This window comes from Oncorhynchus kisutch, linkage group LG15, assembly GCF_002021735.2.
Source record: "Oncorhynchus kisutch isolate 150728-3 linkage group LG15, Okis_V2, whole genome shotgun sequence".
NCBI classification, from domain to species: Eukaryota; Metazoa; Chordata; class Actinopteri; order Salmoniformes; family Salmonidae; genus Oncorhynchus; species Oncorhynchus kisutch.
In genome coordinates, this window is record NC_034188.2 from 59,364,069 (window position 1) to 59,372,588 (window position 8,520).

At 40.4% G+C, this 8,520-nt stretch overlaps 1 pseudogene; it reads left to right on the forward strand.

Annotated features, from left to right (window-relative positions):
• Positions 1-8,280, forward strand: part of LOC109904801 (sorting nexin-19-like) — a 39,395-nt pseudogene extending 31,115 nt beyond the window's left edge.
• Positions 8,281-8,520: the final 240 nt, after the last annotated feature.

Consider the following 8,520-nt stretch of genomic DNA (forward strand, 5'->3'; position numbering starts at 1 on the left):
CCGATATTAGCTAAAAATGCCAACATCGGTATTGGCCCGATGTCTAGTTTAACGCCGATGTTAAAAACCGATGTCAAAGCTACCGTGTATATAATGTAGGTACATAACGTAATGATGCCACGTAAAATTTAGCGCTACACATGCAACACAGCATTCCTAACCTAGCCCACAATGTCTGCTGCGTGGATCAAGCAGTCATTTGAAAGAGTAACAACATTTCATAGAGAAATTTCATCCATTAAAGCCAAGATAATGGAATTCATTGCCCTTGACAATCAACTGTTCTCTGTCGTGGGTGATGTTGGCTTTCGCCAACTGGTCAAGCACCGGTACACACTACCAAGTGCGCTATTTTTCAGATGTTGCCCTATCGGAGTTACACAGTAATAGTGCCACTGCTATTAGCTTCACGACATTCATACTATGGAACATCGTTTGGGTTTTTTCGTGTAGAAAAAGATACAGTAGCACTGTCAAAGTTGTACCAAAAAAGTATGCAAACACCGGCCACGAACGATGTGTTTACAATAATATTTGTTTGACCGCAACTTCTGGGGTAGCTAGCTAGCTTTAGCATGGTACCTAGCTAGCACCAATACAACCAGCATGAAAACAATGACCAGTAGAAACTGCAGTCATTTTCATTATTCTTAGCAATGATTTAGGAATCCTTGTAAGTATTAGCTAGGTTGCCACTTGTTGTTCGGCTAATTGAAATTGAACTTCAGTTCATGAAAATAAATAGCTAGCCAGTTACTTAACCCTGTTGCCCAAAACTAACGTTATAAGCAGCCAGCTAGCTTCATCTGGCTAGTGAGGGTCGACCGGCCCGGGTTATGTGTGAAGCTAGCCACAATAAGGATTAGTCGAATTTGCAGTTTTCCTTCAAAATAAAAGTGTCATTGACAGTGATGCAAATGAATACAAATAGTAGAATTATGCCATACTTTTATCTTGAAGGCTAACCGCAAAGTCCAATATTGTGGCTAATCCTTATTGTGGCTAGCTTCACATAGATGGGTCCGACCACCATTAATCAAATAAGAACTGTCTTATAAATTAGGGTTATTTTAGATGATGACCCCTAACTATATAGTTAGCTAGCTACTGAAACAGATTGTTTTGTGTTTTTTGACGTGTATCTTTTTTGACACGCAAAGACCCAAATGGCGTTCCATAGAAATCCTGGTGGAAAATGAAATGACTGAACAAATGAACAACGAAACAGCACAGCAAGAAAGTGAAAGAAATAGGTTTTGATTATGTTTTACTGGTTATGGGGACATATGTAAATGCCAACAAAATAACGTGTGTGTGTGTATATACACAGTGGGGCAAAAAAGTATATAGTCAGCCACCAATTGTGCAAGTTCTCCCACTTAAAAAGATGAGAGAGACCTGTAATTTTCATCATAGGTGCACTTCAACTATGACAGACAAAATAAATAAAAAAATCCAGAAAATCACATTGTAGGATTTGTTATGAATTTATTTGCAAATTATGGTGGAAAATAAGTATTTGGTCACCTACAAACAAGCAAGATTTCTGGCTCTCACAGACTTGTAACTTCTTCTTTAAGAGACTCCTCTGTCCTCCACTCGTTACCTGTATTAACGGCACCTGTTTGAACTTGTTATCAGTATAAAAGACACCTGTCCACAACCTCAAACAGTCACACTCCACACTCCACTATGGCCAAGACCAAAGAGCTGTCAAAGGACACCAGAAACAAAATTGTAGACCTGCACCAGGCTGGGAAGACTGAATCTGCAATAGGTAAGCAGCTTGGTTTGAAGAAATCAACTGTGGGAGCAATTATTAGAAAATGGAAGACATACAAGACCACTGATAATCTCCCTCAATATGGGGCTCCACGCAAGATCTCACCCCGTGGGGTCAAAATGATCACAAGAACGGTGAGCAAAAATCCCAGAACCACACGGGGGGACCTAGTGAATGACTTGCAGAGAGCTAGGACCAAAGTAACAAAGCCTACCATCAGTAACACACTACGTCGCCAGGGACTCAAATCCTGCAGTGCCAGACGTGCCAGTACATGTCCAGACCCGTCTGAAGTTTGCTAGAGAGCATTTGGATGATCCAGAAGAAGATTGGGAGAATGTCATGTGGTCAGATGAAACCAAAATATAACTTTTTGGTAAAAACTCTACTCGTCGTGTTTGGAGGACAAAGAAATGCTGAGTTGCATCCAAAGAACACCATACCTACTGTGAAGCATGGGGGTGGAAACATCATGCTTTGGGGCTGTTTTTCTGCAAAGGGACCAGGACGACTGATCCGTGTAAAGGAAAGAATGAATGGGGCCATGTATCGTGAGATTTTGAGTGAAAACCTCCTTCCATCAGCAAGGGCATTGAAGATGAAACGTGGCTGGGTCTTTCAGCATGACAATGATCCCAAACACACCACCCGGGGAACGAAGCATTTCAAGGTCCTGGAGTGGCCTAGCCAGTCTCCAGATCTCAACCCCATAGAAAATCTTTGGAGGGAGTTGAAAGTCCGTGTTGCCCAGCAACAGCCCCAAAACATCACTGCTCTAGAGGAGATCTGCATGGAGGAATGTGGCAAAATACCAGCAACAGTGTGTGAAAACCTTGTGAAGACTTACAGAAAATGTTTGACCTCTGTCATTGCCAACAAAGGGTATATAACAAAGTATTGAGATAAACTTTTGTTATTGACCAAATACTTATTTTCCACCAAAATTTGCAAATAAATTCATTAAAAATCCTATAATGTGATTTACTAGATTTTTTGGATTCGAACCAGGGACTGTAGTGGCGCCTCTTGCACCGAGATGCAGTGCCTTAGACCGCTGCGTCCGTGTGTGTTAAGTATTTAACTGTACTGGAATGCATAAATTATGCATAATATTGGTTATCGGTATTGTTCTTGGGGGGGAGGGGTCAAGTAAAATATTGGGTATTGGGCTAAATGTAGTATCGGTGTATCACTAGTAAGTTGATATTTCAACTAAAGTTACTGTGATGACATTTATGACGGATGTCAAGGTCCTGGGCTGGCGTGGTTACGCTTGTTCTGTGAGGCCTGTTGGATGTACTGCCAATTCTTTAAAACAACATTGGAGGCGGATTATGGTAGAGAAATTAACATTTAATTCTCTGGCAAAGGCTCTGTTGGACATTCCTGCAGTCAGTATGCCAATTATATGGTCCCTCAAAACTTGAGACATCTGTGGCATTGTGTTGTGACAAAACTGCACATTTTAGAGTGGCCTTTTTATTGTGCCCAGCACAAGGTGCACCTGTGTAATGACCATGCTGTGTAATCATCTTCTTGATATGGAACACCTATCAGGTGGATGGATGATCTCTGCAAAGGAGAAATGCTCACTATCAGGGATGTAAACAAATTTGTACACAACATTTAAGAGAAATAAGCATTTTATGCATATGGAACATTTCTGGGATTTTTTATTTCAGCTCATGAAAAATGGGACCAACACTTTACATGTGTTTATATTTTTGTTCAATATATCTACAGTATGTTGTCCTGATCACATCCCTGATGTGAGCGTGGCCAACCTGACCTGTACCCTGCGAGTCCTGCAGGAGGTGTGGCATGGGGGCAGCCTACCAGCCCAGCACAGCCACCAACAGAAGGAGGACACCAAGCAGCAATCCATGCACTGCCTCATGAAACTACTACCAGGCAAGTGATTTCTAATAACGAAGAGGCAGGCTCATGTTCATTAGGCACCAAATGGAAGAAAATGGACTGAAACCAGGAGGGATTATGGACATGTTCAATAAGAAATGCTAATTTTAGTTTTTACGTTCAAATGTACTATTTTATGAACATTACAAATAAACAGGACCCAGGAGTTTATCCTGACCTTGTGACCTGACCATGAAAAATAACTTTGGTCCATTACAGCAAATGATCAGGAAAAAACCCTGGCCCATACTCGCTCATTCCTATCTACCTCTGCAAACATACAATTAATTTGTATTACGGTGGTTTATATTGCTTATGTGCAATACAATGGCATTTCATGTCAATTCAATTTTGTAAACTAATTATTGATTTTTCTAAGAAGCCATTTCAGGGACTGCTGGTCTTACTTTATCCAACTAGCTATGTTTTTAGTTAATATATTTTTGGTGACCTTGGCTGTTCTGATTTCTCTGTGGAGTCCAATATGGCCTCTCAGTTCTATATTTGTACTCTTCTGTGTTTACAGATCTGCTCTCAGAAGTGTTGTGCTCGGACAAATACAGACTAAGCCGGCAGACTGCACTGGAATCTCTGCAGAACCCTTACATAAACAGGTGACCACACACACAAAAAACAAAGTCATATACACTACGTCACTTGCCTGTCTGTCTGGCTATGATTTAAAGAGCCTGACATCATGGTCTTACAATAGATTATGAAGGAACATGGCATGAGGAGTTGATAAAGGGTTCTAAAGCTAAGTGATGAGCTGGTTGTGAATCAGTGGGCATCAGCCAAGCTTTATAGCGTGTTCCATATGATATACCTCTTTCCAGACACGTTTCCATTGGGTCAAGCTGATGATTTATACATTGCCAGCCCTTTGTTCTTAAGATGCATCAGTTTTGATTATAGCGGCATGCATCACCCTAATCTTCTTATTGAAATGTTCAAATAAGGTGTGTGCGCGTAAGGTACAGTATAATATATTTACGACTCAACTAAGTCCCTGTAGTGTTTGAGACATGCTGTTAAAATCACGAGAGTTGTCTCAGGAATTTTCTTCACTGGAACGAAGAACACGGCCAATTGTAAGGATTCCATTGCTGAAGTAATTTGGCTCGTTGAACCTCGTAGGAGCTTAGGTTTTGGTCCTCTTCGGCTGTATGCTTTCGCCTAAATCATGCCTTGATGTGAATGGGGGATTTTTTTTTGTTGCAGAAATATCAGGTTGTGATTTGGCCCATTGTAAAACTCGCAAGCCCCAAATTATGAAGTTTTCAACATTTTAAACAAACTTAAAATGTCCACCTGTAACTGTCGATAGTTAAATGGTGGATTCTTTTGGAGGAAATGTTGGAGAGTTGATTTCTGGGAGACCCCTGACCTTTAACCTGTGACTGTTACCCTGTACAGACACTTGGTCTATTGTATCTGGGACCTTTTCCTCAAGTTCCTCATCCCTGAAACATCTGAGGAAAACTTTCAGAAAACCCTGCTGCAAAGTCTCTCCAAAAATGCAGAGAAACTACCACCATGAAAGTCGTGGGAGCAATACTGGTGTACACATGCACACACACACGTTTAACAACTGTCAGTGATTAGACCTCGATGAAAGTCCAGCCTAATGTATCTGTAACGGCTTTCATCCTGGGAAGGAGAGGACCAAAGCGCAGCGTGGTGAGTGTTCATCTTATTTAATAATAAATACAAACTGAACACTTCAAATACAAAATAACAAATGTGGCAAAACCGAAACAGTCCTAACTGGTGCAGAAAACACAAAGACAGGAAACAACCACCCACAAATCCCAACACAAAACAGGCTACCTAAATATGGCTCCCAATCAGAGACAACGACTAACACCTGCCTCTGATTGAGAACCATATCAGGCCAAACACAGAAACAGACAAACTAGACATCCAACAAAGAATGCCCACTCAGATCACACCCTGACCAAACAAAACATAGAAACATACAAAGCAAACTATGGTCAGTATCTGGATAAATTCCATTATTCATGTGTCCCCACCTTTAACTCTGACATTTTGGACCCGAGGTCATCCGGGTCTGTCTCTGATTTAGTCCATAACATTTGTGGGTCTCAAACATCGGCCACACATCCGGAGCAGCTTTGATTACCCAACACCTGTTTTCTGTTTGATCAGAATACGTGTCTGATCTCCAAAAGCCCAAACACACGCACGTGTGGGAAAAGCTGCCTTCCCAAACTTCCCAAATCCATCCTTTTTCCTGCTTCCTAAAGCCTCCAGCTTTGGACCAAACTCATTTCAGATTTACTCCACACCAACATGATCCCTTGTGGTCTTTCTATATTCTATTGGAGAAGCCCAATTAGATTGTTTCCCCACATCAGGCTTACTATGTCGTGCTTTGCCCTTTCGGGATGACTTGCCTATGTGTTCCCTGTTATATGCCGCTATTCCTTTTGATCCCTTGGCCCTACACCAAGCTGCACATGTGCTGTGTTGCATTCATCCTCTACTCCCTTACTCCTGAGGCCTGGCTCGTACTGATATGGTCCATGGACATGTTTCTGTTGAAATGGTCACTCACACGTTTTGAACTTATGATGAAGGCCACTGCATTTTAAAGCACTTGATAGCCACTTTTCCCATGGGTCGGACATGGTTGTTTTAAATAATATACTCTACAAGTACATGCCATTTTCAGTGGTCTCTCTGCTCCTTTTTAAAATTATGATATATTTTATGAGTACCACCAACACAGTGAATGGGAAAATGGATTCAAAGGGAACTCCCTCAACTGGTGATTTGCTGAATGTGCTGGAGGGCTGTGATTGGTTAATGGCCTATAATGTAAATGTTGATGTATAGCATTTATCATTTCTTTGAAAGTAGTAGAGCCCACTCTGGAAATGTGATGTTTTCAAAGAGTATATTGTTTCAAACAATATGTTTAAAAATAAGCTAAATCAAAAAGGGCACTTTTGAGATATTAATGTGAAAAAATGTATTTCAGATTATAGCCATAATGAATATTTCAGAGGAGTATAATGACACCATGATGTCTGTACCATGTACCGTTTACGGATCATAGGGTCTTACAGGAGGCATGTATAGGTAGGTCTAAAAAAGGGCCTAAAATTGCCACTTTTCTCAAAAAGCATGTTACACATCCTTCCTCCCAATTAAGTTTTTATGCGAGAATTGCCAGAACAATCTGAGATGCCCCAAATATTTTTGGGCCATGCTGATGTGTAATCGCCTATCTATACCTAACCTATGTCTTTGAAACTGGCACAAAGACTTCTCAGCATTGCATGAAACAAGATGTTCACCGTGTTTAACAATCCCCACTCTTACTGATGCTTATTAATGCCTTTAAATGTGTACGGTAGGTCTGATGCCAGGTAAAGCTCATGCAGGCAGCATAGTAGCATACATCTCATGTCAGAGGTCCAATACGTCCAACACAATCTGCTGCACTCAACTTTGTCTTAAAATAATATATGTCATTCTTTATTTCTGTATTCTTGTGAACGTAATTGACTTATTTGATTGTGTCTATAACTTATTTGTTTGATTGTAATAATGCTTTCGGTGAAAATGTATATTGATCAAAAATAATGAGAGGGATACCAGTAGTACAGAAGAGAAGGATATGAATACCTGTAGGAAATGCTTTTAAATTGCCTTAAACATGGCTGGAAGAGGTCTCGTCTGTCTTTACTATGGAGTCTGTGGACATGCCTTTTGTAGATCGTGTCATAAAGTACTAGCAAACCCCAGTGACAAGGTGTGTTCTGATGTTGTGTACTGTGATGTTTATTCCCTCCTGAACACATTCCTAGCTGTCACCTCTGTTCCTGTTGAATCCTTTGTGATGAACATTAGGGTTAGCTTGCATTCTGCAAGACCATTGTGCTGTCCTCAAATGTATCCCGTCACATGAAATGGTCAACACGTAACTCATTTAACACAATTCGGAGTGCTTTTCTCACACGGAACACACTGCAAATCTGAAAGTTTGTTACGTGGCTTTTGTTACAAGTTGTTTGAGTACTGAATTTTTGTTGTTGTTGTGTTAAATGATATTATGTCCTCTGTATGGTGCCATTTATAGACACAATAATATGTTTACCCTCACGATAAAAATAAGTTGTCAGTGATTAACTAACTTACAGAAGAGGTATTGTTTGTCATTTGTTTGGTTTCTCGTCAGAAGGGTTCTGCTTGCAATGGCTACTAGTCTCGCCGTTTCTCAGTAACTTCCCTTTTGTCAACACCAAAGCTCTTTCTCAACTGTATTTTCTCGATTCCTCTTGTCCTCTCTCCTTGCCTCCTCAAAACACATTGGAGGAGAAGGTCAGAGGGGAGGGAGCTAGGAATCGAGAAAATACAATTTACCACGTGTCTGATTTGACATTACAATCCCAATTCAGTTTACACCCGTCAGACTTTGGGTGCCATTTGACATATTAATGCTTTGAATGTGACTCTTTGTAACTCTGTCAGTGTGGTATAACTGGACTCACAGGGTTTTACATTTGCTGGTGTTGATAATTTCCAAAACCAATAAAATGACCAAAATTTGATTAGTGTACATCATTTGTCATTCAAATATTATCAAACTAGGCTTTTAAATGTATACGTTTGATGACGAGCCTTATGACGAGTCTTATTACATGGCTAGTTACATGTTATGTCTCTCTACATAGCAGATTTGCCTCAATGACACAAAATGGTTGTTAATAGTTTGAATCATTATGAGTAGACTTTTATAAGGTGGTCACGCATGTTTATGACAACAACTCTACAATGCATTTAAACCACAT